The following is a 20,686-nucleotide window of genomic DNA, read 5'->3' as shown; positions in this document are numbered from 1 at the left end:
TGGAGGTGAAGGTTTAAACTTAAAGTCATAACTGTCTTTTTGCACGACTACCCATACCATTACATAAAATATCTATTCCTCGATTGGTGTGGACACTACTTGTGAAGGTACAGATGGAGCCACACTAATCATGATGTGCCCCATGGGAGCATCACTGTGCACTCCCATAGTGGGGCTAGGCGCCGGATCGCCTAGTCACGCCAAGAGTGCATGTCTGCGATGGAGCCACACTAGATGAGTGCGGCTCCATCTGTAATACCTGTAGACTGTTAGCATTATCATACCTACAACCATACCACACTGGACATGCCCACTCTTGTTTAATCTTGGAAGCTAAGTAGTGTTGGGCCTGGTTAGAACTCGGATGGGAGACCCCAGGGAATACCAGGTGTTGTAGACCTTTGACAAAGCAGGGTGCGGCCACTCCAGGCACCTACCACATACACATATAGTGTTCCAAATGGACTTTGCCACTTACTTGAAGCTATACTTACCTAACAGCTGGAATCATACATTATATTTCTCTCTGTGAGACACTTTTATGGGGAAATTGGCAGTATTAAAATGACTATACATTACAGATTTAAACTGAAATATGACCACATGAAAAATTATTATATTTCAGCCACTTACATCTTGTTAAGATATAATTTTATTTCAGATATTAATTATACTACATCATTTATCTGTACTGTATTTTCAATAGCATATCTTTACCCTCATACTGTATGTCTGTAATTTGTTTAAGACGTAGACCATATTAAAACCAGTAATAGGTAAAGATATATCAATTTGATTTTACTCAGGAATTTGGACTGTTGGGGGATATCCTTTATATTTTAATGATATAGAATAAAAGTTATAGTTTAAAAAAAAATAACTGTAAGAGTGCCCCAACAAAGAGTCTCCCTTTTCCCTCATTACAGTAGTTTCTAGCATGGCAAGAGGCATTATCCTGCTGAAAGAGGCCACTGCCATCCGGGAATACTGTTGCTATGATGTACTTGGTCTGCAGCAACGTTTATGTAGGTGGGATGCATGAAAGTAACTGCCACATGAATGCCAGGATGGACCCAGTGTTTCCCAGCAGAACATTACCCAGAGCACCACACTGCATCTGCCGGCTCTCCTTCTTCCCATAGTGCATCCTGGTGCCATTTCTTTCCTAGGTAAACCATACATCCAACGTATCAACTTCAATGACTCATTGTTCATGTCCTGTTTAATATATGCTGCCCCTTGACAGGTGTGATTGTAATGCGATAATCAATGTTATTCATTTTACCTGTCAGTGGTTCTAATGGTATGGTGTAAACAACTAAAGAAAAGTCTCTCCAATCCTGAATATAAAGCATTGTTAGGGCTTAAAAATAATGACAACATTGTAATTAAACAGACTTATAATCAAGGTGGAGTCCTCATTATGAATTGTATTGATTATATAAAAAAGGCTATTTGGCTTGTAAGCAACTTCAGCTCCATATCAAACTTGAGAAGTACCCAAGTGCCAATTTTGTTGCTGAACTTAAACTGTAACCCATAATTATTTGCCATTTTTAGATACTTTTTATTTACAATTGTGTGGCACAGTTAATTACTCATTACCCAAAAAAAAAATGGTGATTGCAATCAATTAGTGAGCTATAAAGACATGCAAAAGAAGAAAGTCATCATTCCTATTTATTACCAGATATAATTGTCAAAATAAACATATCAAGGATGTCTTAATTAAACACTGGCACTTCCTTAAATGAGATCACATACTTAAGGATCTTCTTCTCCCGAAACACAATGGTAAATTCAGAAATGATGGAAGTCTTAAGAATGTTAGCAGCACCCAGTTTACTACCTTCAACTAAGTCTAAAAATAAATATTTTTTACTTTAAGATGTCAAGTTTACGTAAGTTTGAACGCTGTAACATGTATAAATATACAAGTAATGTAAACACAATCGACGTAACATGTATAAATATAGACGTCATGTAATTATGTAGACAACCTTTATGAATTCTACAAATTCAGAAGAATTCAAGATAAAAAGTAATATGAATTCTATAACAATAATCATTATGTACCTTGTAGAATGTATGTGTATGCTTAAATAAATGCGTAAAACATAAAGGAATGTGAAATTACACATTCAAGAGCACGTATGAAGTACAAAGAATAAAATAGACAACTTTTCCTTATATCAGTGGTTCTCAAACTGTGTGCCGTGTCACCCTGGGGTGCCTCAAGACGCTTGCAGGGGTGCCTCGGGTTGGTGGTCCAGGACCAATTCAAAATTATTTATGGTGCAGGTAATAGGCAAAACCAGGGCTGATGGCTGTCAGTCATAAAATATGTGGACAACCAGAAGTGAATCTTGTCCATCACCACATAACTGGCCCTAAGGATGACATATAAACACAATTTACTTCATTTAATATTTCCTTCTAAATTTCCCAGTAAGAAAATTTTGGCCTAGGGGTGCCGTGAGAAAAATGTGGATACTCTAGGGCGCCGTGATTCAAAAAAGATTTGGGAACCACTGGCCATATAGACATTTTATTGACACACACAAATCCAACCCGGAACATGTTCACTTTGTGCAAGTAAAATTTGGTGAATAAGACATTCAGAGCTAGCTATACAGTGCAGCTGAAGACGTCCAGTGACAGACATGCTACAGCGGCTGCATAACGGAGCAATCAAGCACTTTGCACAATGGGCCTCATTCTGAGGTGGGAGTGAATCAAAAAATAGCAAGTAACTGTGCACCTGGGCAAAACAAGTTGCAAAACATTTATTATTTTTCCAAACAAACACTGGCAGCTCTAGCATGTAGCCCACAAATGCTGGACAGCTTTATTTTTTTTAATAGTGATGCTAGATTGGTTTCTTATCTGCTGTTTGTAGTATGAACTTTCAGAGAATATACAGGTTCAGTCTCCCTTATTCGTGATTCTAAAAACTGTAATATTCCAAAAACTGTCATTTTCAGACAGCCGTAATGTTGACATGACCTGATGTCATGATGTAGTCATGTATCAAATGCCTATGACTGGCAGCCCTCACTGGGAATGGGAACTCTGTCTCCATCTCCTCCACTATGCCACACCTGCGGACCCTCCTATGGCACCCTCCAGACATCCCAGACAACTGCTATAAAGAGATATTAGAGTTAAGTAAAGTAATAAAATCAGATATTCCATATATCACATAGGAAAGCTTAAAAATAGTTTTCTGAGAAATTCAATGCTGTCTAGACAAATAGACATCAGAGTAAAAGTAAAGTAGTAAAACTAGAGATGTGCGTGGGTTACACCATCACATCAGGGAGATCTTCCTGTGGCTTTCCTTGAGAAGACTGGTTTGCATTTTACTCCCTTGCAATTTTTATTGCCCGCACTCCACTTACTTATTATCCTCCGTTATTAAAATAGGCTAGTAGAGTCTGGTGGCTGCGGGTTAGAAACTGAAACCACCTGGACTTCCGGGCTCTGGGCTCAGTATTTTCTGTATTGGATCAAAAATTAGACAAAACGTCATCCTCCCAGCATCGGAAAAGTTCCTCCCTCGTGGTTCTAGCACCATTTCACACAGAACGCTGGAGGGAGAGGGTGTGGGGTGGGCTGTAGAGTGATTAAGGGTGACTGTAACTGTTAATTAAGAGCTACTGTAACTGTGATTAAGTCACTGAAAAATTACTGTGTTCCGCCATAGCAGATTTACAGATAGGCAATACAGCGGCCACTTAGGGCCCAGCAGACAGGGCTGCATAACTCCTGTGCTCCCATCGGTGGCTTGCATGTCTACTGTCTAAGGCATGGGTCTTCAACCTCAGCCCTCCAGCTGCTATGGAACTATACATCCCAGCATGCCCTGCCACAATTCTGTTATTAAGGCATGCTGAAACTGAGACATGATATGCTGGGATGTGTAGTTCCACAGCAGTTGGAGGGCCTAGGTTGAAGACCCATGGTCTATTTACAAACACAGCCTGCTACATGGCAGTTAAGAGTTGATTGGCTGGGACCTTGTGGTCTATTTACTAAGCTTTGGACAGACATAAATTACCAGCCAACAAGCTCCTACAGTAACTGTTATTTTTCAAACACAGCCTGTGACATAGCAGTTAGGAGCTGATTGTCAGGCTCTTGGATTATTTCATGCATGTACTAAATTTTCCTTGTACCTTACCTTCTGTTCTACACAGATTTCAGGATTTATCTCAGTTTTGCAAGCTCCATGCAGACTACAGTTTCTAAGCTGCAGCATGTGTCTATGTTACTCTCTCCTGATTATGCCACCAGTAGGTTTCACTTGTGTGAGTAATCACCAGGATCTTGTGTACAGCTTCTTGTATCTCTGTTCTTTGTGTTCACAAGAAGTTCCAGCAGCCATGTTTCTTGGTCAGCTGATCAGACTATTCACCAGTAGGAATGCTGGTTACTCTAGGCCAGGCTTTTTCAACCAGTGTGCCATGGCACACTAGTGTGCCGCGACCAGTTGCAAGGTGTGCCGCGGAGCCAGAGCAGCTTCCTGCACCTTCAGAGTGAACTGTTGGCCCAGGCTCTTCTTAGAGCATCATTCGTGCTCCGGCCGTGACCTATGCCTTGAAAATGGTGTGATATCAGAGGTCACGGCCGCTGCGTCTCACCGCCTAGCCAGCCCACCTGCCTGCATACACATCTTCCAGTTTCCACATGCATACACGGCTTTCCTTGCCAACCCACATCCACACCTGCCCGACCGCCTGCTGCTCAGTATTCCCAGAACTCCACAATGAACAACCCCCGCCACTGAGGGACAGGGAGGAGGACAGCTGATAATAATATTTTATTTTATTTCTCCTGTGGGGAACAATAGGATTTATGTGGGGAGAATAAGAATTTATGGATTTATGGGGGGGAACAATGTGAATAATTCATGTGGGGAGCAACATGATTTATGTGGGGAGCAATGTGATTGTTTTATCTGTGTAGGCCAATGTACGTGTGGATTTTTTTTTTACTGTGAGGGCCAATGTGTGCGTTTTGTTTTTTTCTGTGGGGAACTGATGGTGTGCCATGGCAATTTTAAAATATTGTTCGGTGTGCCACGAGTAAAAAAAGGTTGAAAATCACTGCTCTAGGCTAACTCCTTCTACCAATGGCATTCTACCTGAGGTTATAAAGCAGGTCTCCAGGAACAGGAAGGGGCCTGTACAACTAGTCACATAGTGTGATAAGTGAACACAGTTGTTTCGCTTCTTCCATGTGGCACTGTCAGGCGCATCGTGTCCTCAGCCGGTAACCAGTCCGGTCCTGCATATCCCCAGCCGGTAACCAGTCGGTCCTGCATATCCTCAGCCAGTAACCAGTCTGGTACTGCATATCCTCAGCCGATAACCAGTCCGGTCTTGCATATCTTCAGCTGGTAACCAGTCCGGTCCTGCATATCCTCAGATGGTAACCAGTCTGGTCCTGCATATCCTCAGCCAATAACCAATCTGGTCCAGCTGTATTCCTCAGCCAGTAGCCAGTCTGGTCCAGCAGCATCTCTTCAGCAGGTAGCCAATCTGATCCAGCTATATTCCTCAGCCGGTGTCCAGTCCAGCAGCGTCTCTTCAGCCAGCAGCCAGTCCGGTCCAGCTGTATTCCTCAGCCGGTCGCCAGTCCGGTCCAGCAGCATCTCTTCAGCAGCTAGCCAGTCTGGTCCAGCTGTATTTGTCAGCCGGTAACCAGTCCGGTACATTACCACTGCATGGTTCATAACCTTGAACTCGTATTAAAGGCAGTAGCGGATCTTGCCACGGGCAAGCAGGACTTTTGCCCGGGGCGCCGCCTTTCGGAGGGCGCCACACCATGGCAAGATCCGCTGCTGCTGTGGTGCCCCCCGCTGCCGCGGCCCGCTGTCCGCTGTGTAGCGTCTAGTTTCCCTTCGTGGGCTGCCTGCTGTGAAGGGAAACCAGACGCTACGCGTCTAGTTTCCCTTCCTGGAGAGGACCTTCACTGTAATGATGTGCGGTGCGCGTTGACGTCATCGCGCACCGCACAGCAAAGGTCCTCTCCACGAAGGGAACTAGACGTTTAGCGTCTAGTTTACCTTCGTGGAGAGGACCTTTGCTGTGCGGTGCGCATTTACGTCATCGCGCACCGCACATCCTACAACAGTACAGGGGGCGTAACTGACCATGCCCCCTGTATCAAACCATGCCCCCTAATGCCGCCCAGGGCGCCAGAAGCCCCGGAACCGGCCCTGATTAAAGGCAGTTCTCACTGCTATCCAAATCTCATGCAAATGAGCTGTATTCAGCCTCTTTGACTCCAGCTCCAAGCCTCAGACCCTGGACGTTGGTTATCACCTGACCCAGGTAACCTTGTGCAGCAAACCGTGACACTGATTGGCTGGCATCTATATCTCCTTAAATAGTTTGGTGGGTCCCATTAGAAAATAATCCCTCCATCTTTTCCTTCATTCATAACTCTATACAGTTTGGAACCTAGCCTGAAAATCGTTCACTAAACTGGTGCTTCTGAATTCTCAAGTTTCCATTAAATAGGTATTCCAATCCATAAAATCATTATAATCTCTATCTGCCCTTGTTCCAGCTGGTTTTACTGCATACTATTATAAAAGGTATATTTATTATTAGAGATGAGCAGTTAAGAAATCAGAACCAATCCAAACTTCCGGGATCTGGGGCAGCGAGTTTTGCCTCGGATCCCGCAAAACCATGAAATCTCTTGGGCACCAATTTCCAAAGTCCCATTAAGTCAATGGGCTGACCGCTGATTGGTTGAGAGAGCCGTCTGTCACGACTCTAAGCCAATCAGCGTCTCCCCATAGACTTTAATGGCACTGCTGGCACTCCCACACTGCCGGCACCCCTGCACTGAGAATACCGTCGTCACTCCTGCGCTGCCAACACCCCCACACTGAGGACACCGCCGGCACTCCAGCAATGCAGACACTGCTGGCACCCCCACACTGAGGACATTGTCGGCACTCCTGCACAACCAGCACCCCCATACTGCTGACTCAGCTGGCACCCCTACACTGCTGACACACCCCAGCACTGAGGACACAGCTGTCACTCCAGTGTTGCCGACACTGTTGGCAACCTATGTACTGAGGATACTGACGACACTCCTGCACTGCCGACACCACCAGCACCCAAGCAGTACTGACACTACCGGCAACCCCGCTCTGTGGAGACTGCCAGCCGTACCAACACCACCAGCAACTCTGCACTGAGGGTAAGTAACTCTTACCTTGGTCTTGTTTTGCAGGAAACTTTTTAAACATAGCAGGACTGCACAAGCGATCGCAGCCCTGCTATGCTAAAATACACCCCCCCATAGGCGGCGTCAAGTTTATCGCACGAGCAGCAAAAAGTTGCTACGTGCGATCAACTCGGAATGAGGGCCAATACACATCACACACTGTATCTAATCAGCAATGTATCCCGCACTGTATCCGACCCGCACTGTATCAAACCAGCAATGTATCCAGCACTGTATCTGACCCGAACTGTATTCTGCACTGCATCCAACCAGCAATGTATCCAGCACTGTATCCGACCCAAACTGTATCTGACCCACACTGTATATGACCCGCAGTGTATTCAGCATTGTATCTGACGTGCAGTGTATTCCACACTGTGTCCAACCAGCATTTTCTCCAACCCGCACTGTATCCCACACTGTATCCAACCAGTAATATATCCTGCACTGTATCCAACCCGCACTGTAGCCAACCCACACAGTATCCAACCTGTCCTGTACCCCGCACTGTATCCAACCCACACTGTATCTGACCCGCACTGTATCCAAACCACACTGTATACCACAGTTTTGCAAGCCAACCTTTGGACAATACTGGTGAAAACAATATTGTGTGCTGTGAGGTGGTCAAAATTGAGTGGAAATGACTGGAAATTAATGTTATTTAGGTTAATAATACTCTAGGATAAAAAAAAGGCCCAAATTAAGTGATTTTAGCTTTTTTTTGTTAATTTTTCAAAAAAATGTAAAGCCAAAGCCACTCACGGCGGTTTGACAAATCCAAAGACGACCGACGAATCAGAACCTAATCAAAATCATGCAAAAATAGCCCGGCGCGCATCCCCATTTAATATACCTGCTCCTTTTTGTACTTGAATTTTTAGCGCTCTTATGACACAAACTCCACTCCTAGGTCTCTGCTATTCCAATACTGAACAAGATTCAGCACAATGTGCAAGTTATTACCCAATTACTTTACTCAATATAGATCACAAATTGTTTGACAAAGCACAAGCGGTTAGACTAGTACAGGTGATGACCGATTTAATTCTCCAGGATTATGTAGGTTTTATCCCCGTCTGACAAGCTGCAGATAACACCTGAAGGGTAATTTACCTAAGATGCATTATGCACCAATTATGTATTACTCCCTCTTACTCATCAAATTATTTCTGTGCAAGGCTCTTTGCAGAAATTCACTGTAATAGCTCCCTATGAGGTTATAAAATTAACTCAGACAGAACTGAGATTGGAAATGTGGATGGTGAGTAAACTCTCCAATGGGGGCGCATATGAAACTATCAATCATACACATAAATGTGCTAAAAAATGAACATCAATTTATTTTAAAAAGCTATAATGGTTAATATACACACATATACTATAGAATCATCAGCTCATTGTTACTGTTTTGATCAGCATCCTTAAAACGACCAATGTCACTTAAAGGTTGCAATGAGCAAAAAAAAGTTCAAGAGTACTCTTGTACTGTATAGTCATAAAAAATATTTGTGTAGTAACTTGAATAGTCACCATCCATGTTATGTCCCAAATAATATAGTGAGCTCGCCATATCACTCTAGTAGAACGTGCTCGCCATATACAGGTACAGTAGATAATTGTCGATACCTGATGTTGAAGACCTTACTAGTCTGTGTATCCTTTTTTTAGGAGATGATTGTTCAGGTGAGAACCTTTTCAGATCCACTGGCTAACTAGTAACCATAAAAAGGGGGTAAGTGTCAAGCCATCACAATGAGCCGGCAGATACCAGAGAAGATTTTCCAGCCTTTCCGTTTCACAGATGTATTTAGACAATCTGTTAATATACCACTTGATGTGATCCCGACGTTCAGGATCCCGACATTGGAATTCCGACAGTCGGCTAAATGCCGGCGGTCGGAATCCCACCTGCAGCCCGATATTCCCACTCAGGTGGTGGGACCACGCCACCACCCGAGTGGGAATACAACCTGTGGCAAGCAAAGCTCACCACTGGGCCCGATGCATGGCGAGCGCAGCGATCCCACAAGGGGGCTAGCTGCTGGTATGCCGGCTGCCAGGATGCTGCTGTCGGGATACTGACAGCCGGCATCCCGACAGCTGGTATATTGTATGTATTCCCATAACACATGGGCAAACTGACCTATTTTTAAACTGGATCTTTTGATAGGACAACATAGAGAATAAAAAAGAAATCTGACAAATATTCATGTAGAAATACAAATTTGCAGTGCCTAGTAGAGTTTATAAAAGTATAAGATAGAAAGTTAAAGGACAGAAGATGTGGTTCAGGGGAAAGGATGCCGTCAGGATCCCGGCAGTACCAAATGTGGGATTACACCAGTAAGAACCCCTATAGTAAGTACAGCAAGTTAGGGTTAAGCACTAGGGGGAGAATTAGGCTGTGATAGTGGGGGAAGTTAGGGTTAGGTTGTGGGGGGGCAGTTAGGGTTAGGCTGTGGTATGGGATGGTTAGGTTAGGCTGCAGGAGGGGTGGGTTAAGGGTATTGGTAGGGTTAAAATACTTACTGGAATCCGTCTGGGTTTTGACTGTTATCTGCAGCCTGACCAATGGGACTGGAACTACTGGGATTTTGTACTCAACCCCAGGGGAAGAGGGGAAGGGAGACATAGGCATGGCAAAGGCTGAGTGACAGCGGCGGTGCTGGTTTAATTAGACAACTGGTAACAGCCATATTCATTTATGAGACAGAAATGATTTATCCTCCAGGATTCTAGTACTTAACTACTTTTTAAACTTTTGATATAGACCAAAAAGCTGTGACCTGGACAAATACATGGGTGGTATTCATGTGACCGCCAGTCTGCTGACCGACAGTCACATGACCTCCTCCACCATCCCGCCGGCTCAGTATCCCGATGGTCGGCATGCCGACCAATAGGGACTATTTCCACTCGTGGGTGTCCACGACACCCATAGAGTGGGAAAAGAACCCGTGGCGACCGCAGGTCGCCACCGAGCCCGCAAGGGGCTTGCTGCACTCGCCCCTCCCCGCCGGGATCCCGGCGTCGGTATGCTGCCGGGATCCCGGCGTCGGTAAGCTGACCGGCGGTCAGGAGACCGCCGGTCAGCCATACTACACCCAAATACACAATATATGATTGTACTTCGTGCATTTCCTCACCAGTGGATTGGATGTGGTGAAGAAGACAAAGTGAATTCTGGAGAAGACAAGATACAGTACCATTTGTCCAACTGTAATAGAGCTTATAGGCATTCTTACTTATACTGGGTGGTCTTCAGTTTTCCGGCTGTCGGGATCCCGGCGCACAGTATACCGGCGCCGGAATCCCGACAGCCGGCATACCGACACTTTTTCTCCTTCTACGGGGTCCACGATCCCCCTGGAGGGAGAATAGATAGCGTGGTGCACGTAGCGCCCCACCATGCCCGCAAGGGGCTCGTTTGTGCTTGCCCAGATGTTGGTATGCCGGCGGTCAGGATTCCAGCGCTGGTATGCTGGTCGCTGGGAACCCGGGCCGCCGGCATACCCTACTACACCTCTTATACTCGCACAAATCTGTTAATTTGGGACATTCTGATAATTTCCCAACCAATAATCTCCCAAACTTGTCCTCCCAATTAACTTTGTCGGAAAGATGTGTATAATATCAAAATGGGTTTTTCGAAAAAAAGCTTAAACAAGGCAATGGTATACCAAAGTGGTTTAGCTGTTGCAATGCACAATTCATTGTAGCTGAAACATATTCCTGTTTTGGAGATACTAGTAAATAATATTGGCCAGGATATAATGAGAGCCGATAAGGCAGCATATCATTTAATACAGCACTAGCTGTTTGTGCGTCCTATTCACAGAGCTTCGTTTTAGAAGCAAACCGATGGGAATTAGATGCACAAGCAGATCCTGCTGTTTAAAATTATACGCAGTATGCCTATATTCTGTGGGTAATAGCAACTGTATTTGCATACAAAATGTTATGCTACAATTTATTCCAGCCATACACTGTAACATAATTAATTACACACTGAAAATAGGCGCATATTATTTAAATCAGCATAAGCTGCTCGTGTGACTTAGTACATTCATTTGCGTCTATGACGCATTTGTGTGTTTAAGAAAATTAGAAAGAAATGTGAAATTACACATAGAATATAGGCATGTCACATATCACTGGATTCAGTGCGACTCAGTACATTTATATGACTCTAATACACATTTCTCCAGGGAAAATAATGTAAAATGGCTTGTACAGAATGTCGTGCTTTTTTACCGATCAAAAGTTTTATTTGGGTTTTTTAAGTGTCAAATGTATTGAAAAGTGTTATTTATTGCAAATGCAAATGTGCTTGAAAAGTGTACTTGTAATTGATTTCTAACATTTTCAGAACAAACTCAGCCAAAAAAACCCACCTCTAAATTCTTTGAGAGTCTTAAGGCCCGTATACACTGGCCGATATATCGCAGTTCTCTTTAACGGCCGATATATTGAGGGAATATCTAACGATATATTGGCGCGTCGCTGTGTGTGTACCGCCCGTACACATGCTGCGGCGGCCGGCGGTGATTAACAGCTGAACTGGGCGGGCGTGTACACACGCCCGCCCAGTTCATGACGTCAGTCCCCGACGGATCAGGCAGTGTGTATGCACAGCACACTGCCCGATCCGTCCATAGATATATCTGCAGATCAACTGATCTGCAGATATATCTTTCTAGTGTGTACCCACCTTGAGAGCTGTTTTGTATCTGACTTGCAATATCGGACTTCATTACATTGGCTGAGTTGTATACTTTACACGGGCAAAACATCTGGATTCTACTTTTTATCAGGCTCTCTACTTTAGAGATGAAAGCGTCTGAAAAAGCCGCTATTACATTAGCCTACTTTACAAAATGTCCGATTTTGTGGCAATAGCCGCAAACAACGGGCATTTTGCCATTATCGGTTCCCATTCCATCCATTTGGAGGCCGAGGCAGCAATTGAAAATGAAAAAGGCAGAGATACTGTACTCAAGATAACTAGACGGAATATATACGATATATACTAGCTGTCGGGGTGCCAGCTGTCAGTATCCCGATTCAGCTGGAACTGCTTGTACGACATAGTACATTTATATGACTCTATTACACATTTCCCCAGGCAAAATAATGTAAAATGACATGTACAGTACGCGGAGCATTTTTACCAATCAAATGTTTTTTTTGTTTTTGTTTTTAAGTGTCAAAACATATTGAAGAGTGTTTATTTATTGCACATGTGCGTGAAAATTATACTTATAACCAATTTCTAACATTTTCATAACAAAAAAAAAACACCTCTAAATTATTTGAAAGTCTTAGGGTGTGCACACACGGTGAGATCCTTGCTATGCCCGATTTTCACTTGCGATTTCCCTTGAACTCCCTGGAGCCCAGATAGCACAGATTTTGACTAACTTTTCTTGAGATATGGACTGTGTGTGCTTACGATTTTGGCTTATGTGAGATTTTGGCTTATGTGAGATGTCATTGACATGTGAGATGAACTAGATAGTACACCGATCTAGCAAGGATTGACTTGCCTGCACAGTCTATCTTTTCTTGCGATGCCAACCTGGTGGGACCGCGCATCGGGATCGCAAGGTGACTTTCACCTTTCGATCTGCACTAACTTTCCTTGCGATTTTGACTATATAGTCAAAATCGAAAGATAATATCTCACCGTGTGTACTAGAGATGAGCGGGTTCAGTTCGTCGAGATCCGAACCCCCCTGAACTTCACGTGGTTTACACGGATCCGAGGCAGCCTCGGTTCTTCCCGACTTACTCGCAAAACCCGAACGAGGCAAAACGTCATCATCCCACAGTCGGATTCTCGCGAGATTCGGCTTCCATATAAAGAGCCGCGCATCGCCGCCATTTTCACTCGTGCATTGTAGATTGAGCGGAGGGGACGTGGCTACGTTCTCTGCCTGAATAGCCCAATATCAGCTAAATATCAGCACAATATCTGTGCTCAGAATCAGTGCTGCATTGTGGTGACCAGTATACTACAGTACAATAGTCCATTGCTGTATCTTGCTGCTCCGTGTCAGTTCTAGTATCCTCATCAGTGCTCAATATCTGTGCTCAGTATCAGTGCTGCATTGTGGTGACCAGTATATAGTACTACAGTACAGTAGTCCATTGCTGTATCTTGCTGCTCCGTGTCAGTTCTAGCATCCTCATCAGTGCTCAATATCTGTGCTCAGTATCAGTGCTGCATTGTGGTGACCAGTATATAGTAGTACAGTACAGTAGTCCATTGCTGTATCTTGCTGCTCCGTGTCAGTTCTAGTATCCTCATCAGTGCTCAATATCTATGCTCAGTATCAGTGCTGCATTGTGGTGACCAGTATATAGTAGTACAGTAGTCCATTGCTGTATATTGCTGCTCCGTGTCATTCCTAGTATCCTCATCAGTGCTCAATATCTGTGCTCAGTATCAGTCTGCATTGTGGTGACCAGTATATAGTAGTACAGTACAGTAGTCCATTGCTGTGTCTTGCTGCTCCGTGTCAGTTCTAGTATCCTCATCAGTACTCAGTATCAGTGCTGCATTGTGGTGACCAGTATATAGTAGTACAGTACAGTAGTCCATTGCTGTATCTTGCTGCTCCCTGTCAGTTCTAGTATCCTCATCAGTGCTCAATATCTGTGCTCAGTATCAGTGCTGCATTCTGGTGACCATTATATAGTAGTACAGTACAGTAGTCCATTGCTGTATCTTGCTGCTCCATGTCATTTCTAGTATCCTCATCAGTGCTCAATATCTGAGCTCAGTATCAGTGCTGCATTGTGGTGACCAGTATGTAGTAGTACAGTACAGTCACTGGCATTTCTATAATGGGTGCAATGGGTGCGGTGCACACGGGCCCCTGGGTCCAGGGGGGTGGTCTTCAGTATGCCGACTGTCGGGATCCCGGCGCACAGTATACCAGCACCAGAATCCCGACAGCCGGCATACCAACACTTTTTCTCCCTCGTGGGGGTCCACGACCCCCCTGGAGGGAGAATAAAATAGCATGACGCGCATATCGCGCCACCATGCCCACAGCGTGGCGAGCGCAGCAAGCCTGCAAGGGGCTCATTTGCACTCGCCACGCTGTCGGTATTCCGGCGGTCGGGCTCCCGGCGCCGGTATGCTGGTCGCCGGGAGCCCGGCCGCTGGCATACCATACTACACCCGTCCAGGTGGGCCCCACACCGCACCCATTGCACCCATTTTAATACTTACCTTTCCGGAGCCAGCGCCAGGAGCTGCGATCGCGGTGGAAATCAACGCCAAAATGGCTGCCAGACATGCACGGTAGCCAAATCGGTCTCTGGATCATGGTGGGTGCCATCTTTCCAGAGACCTGCGCAGTAGACTCCAGCACAATGCCAGAGTCTACAGCACTGTACAGAGGAGGGGGCCCACCCAGAGGTGCACACGGGCCCCCTCCTCTGTAAAAACGCCCCTGAGTACAGTAGTCCATTGCTGTATCTTGCTGCTCCGTGTCAGTTATAGTATCCTCATCAGTGCTCAGTATCTGTGCTCAGTATCAGTGCTGCATTGTGGTGACCAGTATATAGTAGTACAGTACAGTAGTCCATTGAAGTATCTTGCTGCTCCGTGTCAGTTCTAGTATCCTCATCAGTGCTCAATATCTGTGCTCAGTATCAGTGCTGCATTGTGGTGACCAGTATATAATACTACAGTACAGTAGTCCAGTGCTGTTCTAGCTGCCCAGTGTCATTTCTAGTATCCTCATCAGTGCCCAGTATCACTACTCATTGTCTTGTACTGCATTGTGGTGACTAAAAGTCCAGTGTCTTGTGCTGCATCTTGCTGCTGTAGGGTGCTGTGGTAGTGTCCTGTCACTTGCATAGGTCCTCATCATTACAGTCACAGTGGTATTTGGTATCTATCTAGTGGTATCTAATTCCAGACATTACTGCCGTCTAATTCCAGATATATTACTGGCGTATAATTCCACACATTAAAAAATGGAGAGCAAAAATGTGGAGGGTAAAATAGGGAAAGATCAAGATCCACTTCCACCTAGTGCTGAAGCTGCTGCCACTAGTCATGGCAGAGATGATGAAATGCCATCAATGTCGTCTGCCAAGGCCGATGCCCTATGTCATAGTAGAGAGCATGTAAAATCCAAAAAACAAAAGTTCAGTAAAATGACCCAAAAATCTAAATTAAAAGCATTTGAGGAGAAGCGTAAATTTGCCAATATGCCATTTACAACACGGAGTGGCAAGGAACGGCTAAGGCCCTCTCCTATGTTCCTCATGACTAGTGGGTCAGCTTCACATGAGGATGGAAGCACTCATCCTCCCGCTAGAAAAATGAAAAGAGTTAAGCTGGCAAAAGCACAGCAAAGAACTGTTTGTTCTTCTAAATCACAAATCCCCAAGGAGAGTCCAATTGTGTCGGTTGCGATGCCTGACCTTCCCAACACTGGACGGGAAGAGGTGGCTCCTTCCACCATTTGCACGCCCCCTGCAAGTGCTGGAAGGAGCACCCACAGTCCAGTTCCTGATAGTCAAATTGAAGATGTCACTGTTGAACTACACCAGGATGAGGATATGGGTGTTGCTGGCACTGAGGAGGAAATTGACAAGGAGGATTCTGATGGAAAGGTGGTTTGTTTAATTCAGGCACCCAGGGAGACACCTGTTGTCCGTGGGATGAATAAGGCCATTGACATGCCTGGTCAAAATACAAAAAAAGTCACCTCTTCGGTGTGGAATTATTTCAACAGAAATGCGGACAACTGGTGTCAAGCCGTGTGTTGCCTTTGTCAAGCTGTAATAAGTAGGGGTAAGGACGTTAACCACCTAGGAACATCCTCCCTTATACGTCACCTGGAGCGCATTCATCAGAAGTCATTGACAAGTTCAAAAACTTTGGGTGACAGCGGAAGCAGTCCACTGACAACTAAATCCCTTCTTCCTCTTGTACCCAAGCTCCTGCAAACCACACCACCAACTCCCTCAGTGTCAATTTCCTCCTTAGACAGGAACGCCAATAGTCCTGTAGGCCATGTCACTGGCAAGTCTGACGAGTCCTCTCCTAATTGGGATTGCTCCGATGGATCCTTGAGTGGCGCTGCTGTTGTTGCTGCTGGGAGTTGATCGTCATCCCAGAGGGGAAGTCGGAAGACCACTTGTACTACTTCCAGTAAGCAATTGACTGTCCAACAGTCCTTTGCGAGGAAGATGAAATATCACAGCAGTCATCCTGTTGCAAAGCGGATAACTCAGGCCTTGACAACTATGTTGGTGTTAGACGTGCGTCCAGTATCCACCGTTAGTTCACAGGAACTTAGGGAATTGCTTGAGGTAGTCTGTCCCCGGTACCAAATACCATCTAGGTTCCACTTCTCTAGGCAGGCGATACCGAGAATGTACACAGACGTCAGAAAAAGAGTCACCAGTGTCCTAAAAAATGCAGTTGTACCCAATGTCCACTTAACCATGTACATGTGGACAAGTGGAGCAGGGCAGACTCAGGACTATATGACTGTGACAGCCCACTGGGTAGATGTATTGTCTCCCGCAGCAAGAACAGCAGCGGCGGCACCAGTAGCAGCATCTTGCAAACGCCAACTCGTTCCTAGGCAGGCCATGCTTTGTATCACCGCTTTCCATAAGAGGCACGCAGCTAACAACCTCTTACGGAAACTGAGGAACATCATCGCAGATTGGCTTACCCCCTGGGGATTTGTGACATCGGACAATGCCACCAATATTGTGCGTGCATTACATGTGGGCAAATTCCAGCACGTCCCATGTTTTGCACATACATTTTAATTTGGTGGTGCAGAATTTTTTTAAAAACAACAGGGGCATGCAAGAGATGCTGTCGGTGGCCTGAAGAATTGCGGGCCACTTTCGGCATTCAGCCACCGCGTGCCAAAGACTGGAGCACCAGCAAACACTCGTGAACATGCCCTGCTATCAGCTGAAACAAGAGGTGGTAATGAGGTGGATTTCAACCCTCTATATGCTTCAGAGGATGGAGGAGCAGCAAAAGGCCATTCAAGCCTATACATCTGCCTACGATATAGGCAAAGGAGCGGGAATGCACCTGACTCAAGTGCAGTGGAGAATGATTTCAACGTTGTGCAAGGTTCTGCAACCCTTTGAACTTGCCACACGTGAAGTCAGTTCAGACACTGCCAGCCTGAGTCAGGTCATTCCCCTCATCAGGCTTTTGCAGAAGCAGCTGGAGAGATTGAAGGAGGCAGTAAAATGGAGCGATTTCGCTAGGCATGTGGGACTTGTGGATGGAGCCCTTCATTCGCTTAACCAGGATTCATGGGTGGTCAGTCTGTTGAAATCAGAGTACTACATTTTGGCCACCGTGCTCGATCCTAGGTTTAAAGCCTACATTGTATCTCTCTTTCTGGCAGACACAAGTCTGCAGATGTTCAAAGACCTGCTGGTGAGACAATTGTCAAGTCAAGCGGAACGTGACCCACCAACAGCTCCTCCTTCATTATCTCATGCCACTGGAGCTGCCAGGAAAAGGATAAAATTTCCAAAACCACCTGCTGGCGGTGATGCAGGGCAGTCAGGAGCGATAGCTGACATCTGGTCCGGACTGAAGGACCTGCCAACGATTACGGACATGTCGTCTACTGTCACTGCATATGATTCTGTCACCATTGAAAGAATGGTGGAGGATTATATGAGTGACAGCATCACTGTAGGCATGTCAGACAGTCCGTACGTATACTGGCAGGAAAAAGAGGCAATTTGGAGGCCCTTGCACAAACTGGCTTTATTTTACCTAAGTTGCCCCCCCCCCCCTTCCAGTGTGTACTCCGAAAGAGTGTTTAGTGCAGCCGGTAACCTTGTCAGCGATTGGCGTAGGAGGTTACTTCCAGAAAATGTGGAGAAGATGATGTTCATCAAAATGAATTATACTCAATTCCTCCGTGGAGACATTTACCAGCAATTGCCTCCAGAAAGTACACAGGGACCTGTGATGGTGGATTCCAGTGGGGACGAATGAATAATCTGTGAGGAGGAGGATGTACACAGTGAAAGGGGTGAGGAATCAGACGATGAGGAGGAGGTGGACATCCTGCCTCTGTAGAGCCAGTTTGTGCAAGGAGAGATTGATTGCTTCTTTTTTGGTGGGGGCACAAATCAACCAGTCATTTCAGTCACAGTTGTGTGGCAGACCCTGTCGCTGAAATGATGGGTTTGTTAAAGTGTGCATGTCCTGTTTATACAACATAAGGGTGGGTGAGAGGGCCCAAGGACAATTCCATCTTGCACCTCTTTTTTTTTTAAATCTTTGCATCATGTGCTGTTTGTGGACTATTTTTTTAAGTGCCATCCTGCCTGACACTGCAGTGCCACTCCTAGATGGGCCAGGTGTTTGTGCCGCCCACTTGGGTCGCTTAGCTTAGTCATGCAGTGAATTTTAGGACTAAAAATAATATTGTGAGGTGTGAGGTGTTCAGAATAGACTGGAAATTAGTCGAAATTATGGTTATTGAGGTTAATAATACTATAGGATCAAAATTACCCCCAAATTCTTTGATTTAAGCTGTTTTTGAGGGTTTTAAAAAAAAAAAAAAAAAAACCAAATCCAAAACACACCCGAATCCAACAAAAATTCTTATGGGAGGTTTTGCTAAAACGTGTCCGAATCCAAAACACGACTGTGGAACCGAATCCAAAACCAAAACACAAAACCCGAAAAATGCCCGCTGCACATCTCTAGTGTGTACACACCCATAGAGCTGTTTTGTGTCTAACTTGCAATATCGGACTTCATTACATTGGTTAAGTTGTATACTTAACACAGTCAAAACATCTGGATCCGACTTTTTATTAGGCTCTCTACTCAGTGGCGCAAGTTTGTCACAGTTGCCCGGAGGCAAGAAAAATATTGGTGCCCTATCTCTATAGCTTCGGCTTCCTAAATACTAATTTATTAACACTATAGTTTTTTCACTGGTATGCTACGCTGGGCTTTCTGGCTTATGCTGGTGTTTTGGGGTGCCACACCCTGCACCTAGATATAGCGCTAGGGACCCCAAATATACAGAGACGCCTTGATGCGGCTTTGGGGCTTATTCACACATTTGCGCAAATATGTGTAACGAAGATCTCTGAATTCTATTATTATGTGGAATTTATATCTGGTTACGGTTATCATTCAGGGTGCTGGGGGAAACAAATGCTTTTTTTCTTGCTTAGAAACACCCCTCCCTTTCGAGCACCTGAATGATATCACTAAGCTAATTGAGCATCTACCAATATATTTATATATATATATTTATCCGTGATGTGCACCAGAAATTTTTCGGGTTTTGTGTTTTGGTTTTGGATTCGGTTCCGCAGCCGTGTTTTGGATTCGTACGCGTTTTGGCAAAACCTCCCTGAAAATTTTTTGTCGGATTCGAGTGTGTTTTGGATTCGGGTGTTTTTTTACAAAAAACCATCAAAAACAGCTTAAATCATAGAATTTGGGGGTCATTTTGATCCCATAGTATTATTAACCTCAATAACCATAATTTCCACTCATTTTCAGTCTATTCTGAACACCTCACACCTCACAATATTATTTTTAGTCCTAAAATTTGCACCGAGGTCGCTGGATGGCTAAGCTAAGCGACCCAAGTGACCGACACAAACACCTGGCCCATCTAGGAGTAGCACTGCAGTGTCAGACAGGATGGCACTTCCAAAAAATTGTCCCCAAACAGCACATGATGCAAAGAAAAAAAGAGGCGCACCAAGGTCGCTGTGTGACTAAGCTAAGCAACACAAGTGGCCGACACAAAGACCTGGCCCATCTAGGAGTGGCACTGCAGTGTCAGACAGGATGGCACTTCAAAAAAATTGTCCCCAAACAGCACATGATGCAAAGAAAAAAAGAGGCGCACCAAGGTCGCTGTGTGACTAAGCTAAGCGACACAAGTGGCCGACACAAACACCTGGCCCATCTAGGAGTGGCACTGCAGTGTCAGACAGGATGGCACTTCAAAAAAATTGTCCCCAAACAGCACATGATGCAAAGAAAAAAAGAGGCGCACCAAGGTCGCTGTGTGACTAAGCTAAGTGACACAAGTGGCCGACTCAAACACCTGGCCCATCTAGGAGTGGCACTGCAGTGTCAGACAGGATGGCACTTCAAAAAAATTGTCCCCAAACAGCACATGATGCAAAGAAAAAAAGAGGTGCACCAAGGTCGCTGTGTGACTAAGCTAAGCGACCCAAGTGGCCGACACAAACACCTGGCCCATCTAGGAGTGGCACTGCAGTTTTCTAGCGAGAGGATGAGTGCTTTCATCCTCATGTGAATCTGAACTACTAGCCATGAACATAGGCCAGGGCCTTAGCCGTTCCTTGCCACTCCGTGCCGTAAATGGCATATTGGCAAGTTTACGTTTCTCATCAGATGCTTTCAATT

The 20,686-nt window shown here is 45.2% G+C and overlaps 1 pseudogene; it reads left to right on the top strand.

Annotated features, from left to right (window-relative positions):
- The first annotated feature begins 282 nt into the window (after positions 1-282).
- Positions 283-400, top strand: LOC134951552 (5S ribosomal RNA; annotated as a pseudogene).
- Positions 401-20,686: the final 20,286 nt, after the last annotated feature.

The sequence above is a fragment of the Pseudophryne corroboree genome, chromosome 1, assembly GCF_028390025.1.
Source record: "Pseudophryne corroboree isolate aPseCor3 chromosome 1, aPseCor3.hap2, whole genome shotgun sequence".
Classification (NCBI taxonomy): domain Eukaryota; kingdom Metazoa; phylum Chordata; class Amphibia; order Anura; family Myobatrachidae; genus Pseudophryne; species Pseudophryne corroboree.
The sequence above is the reverse complement of the archived record's forward strand: the minus strand, read 5'-3'. Positions and strand labels throughout refer to the sequence as shown.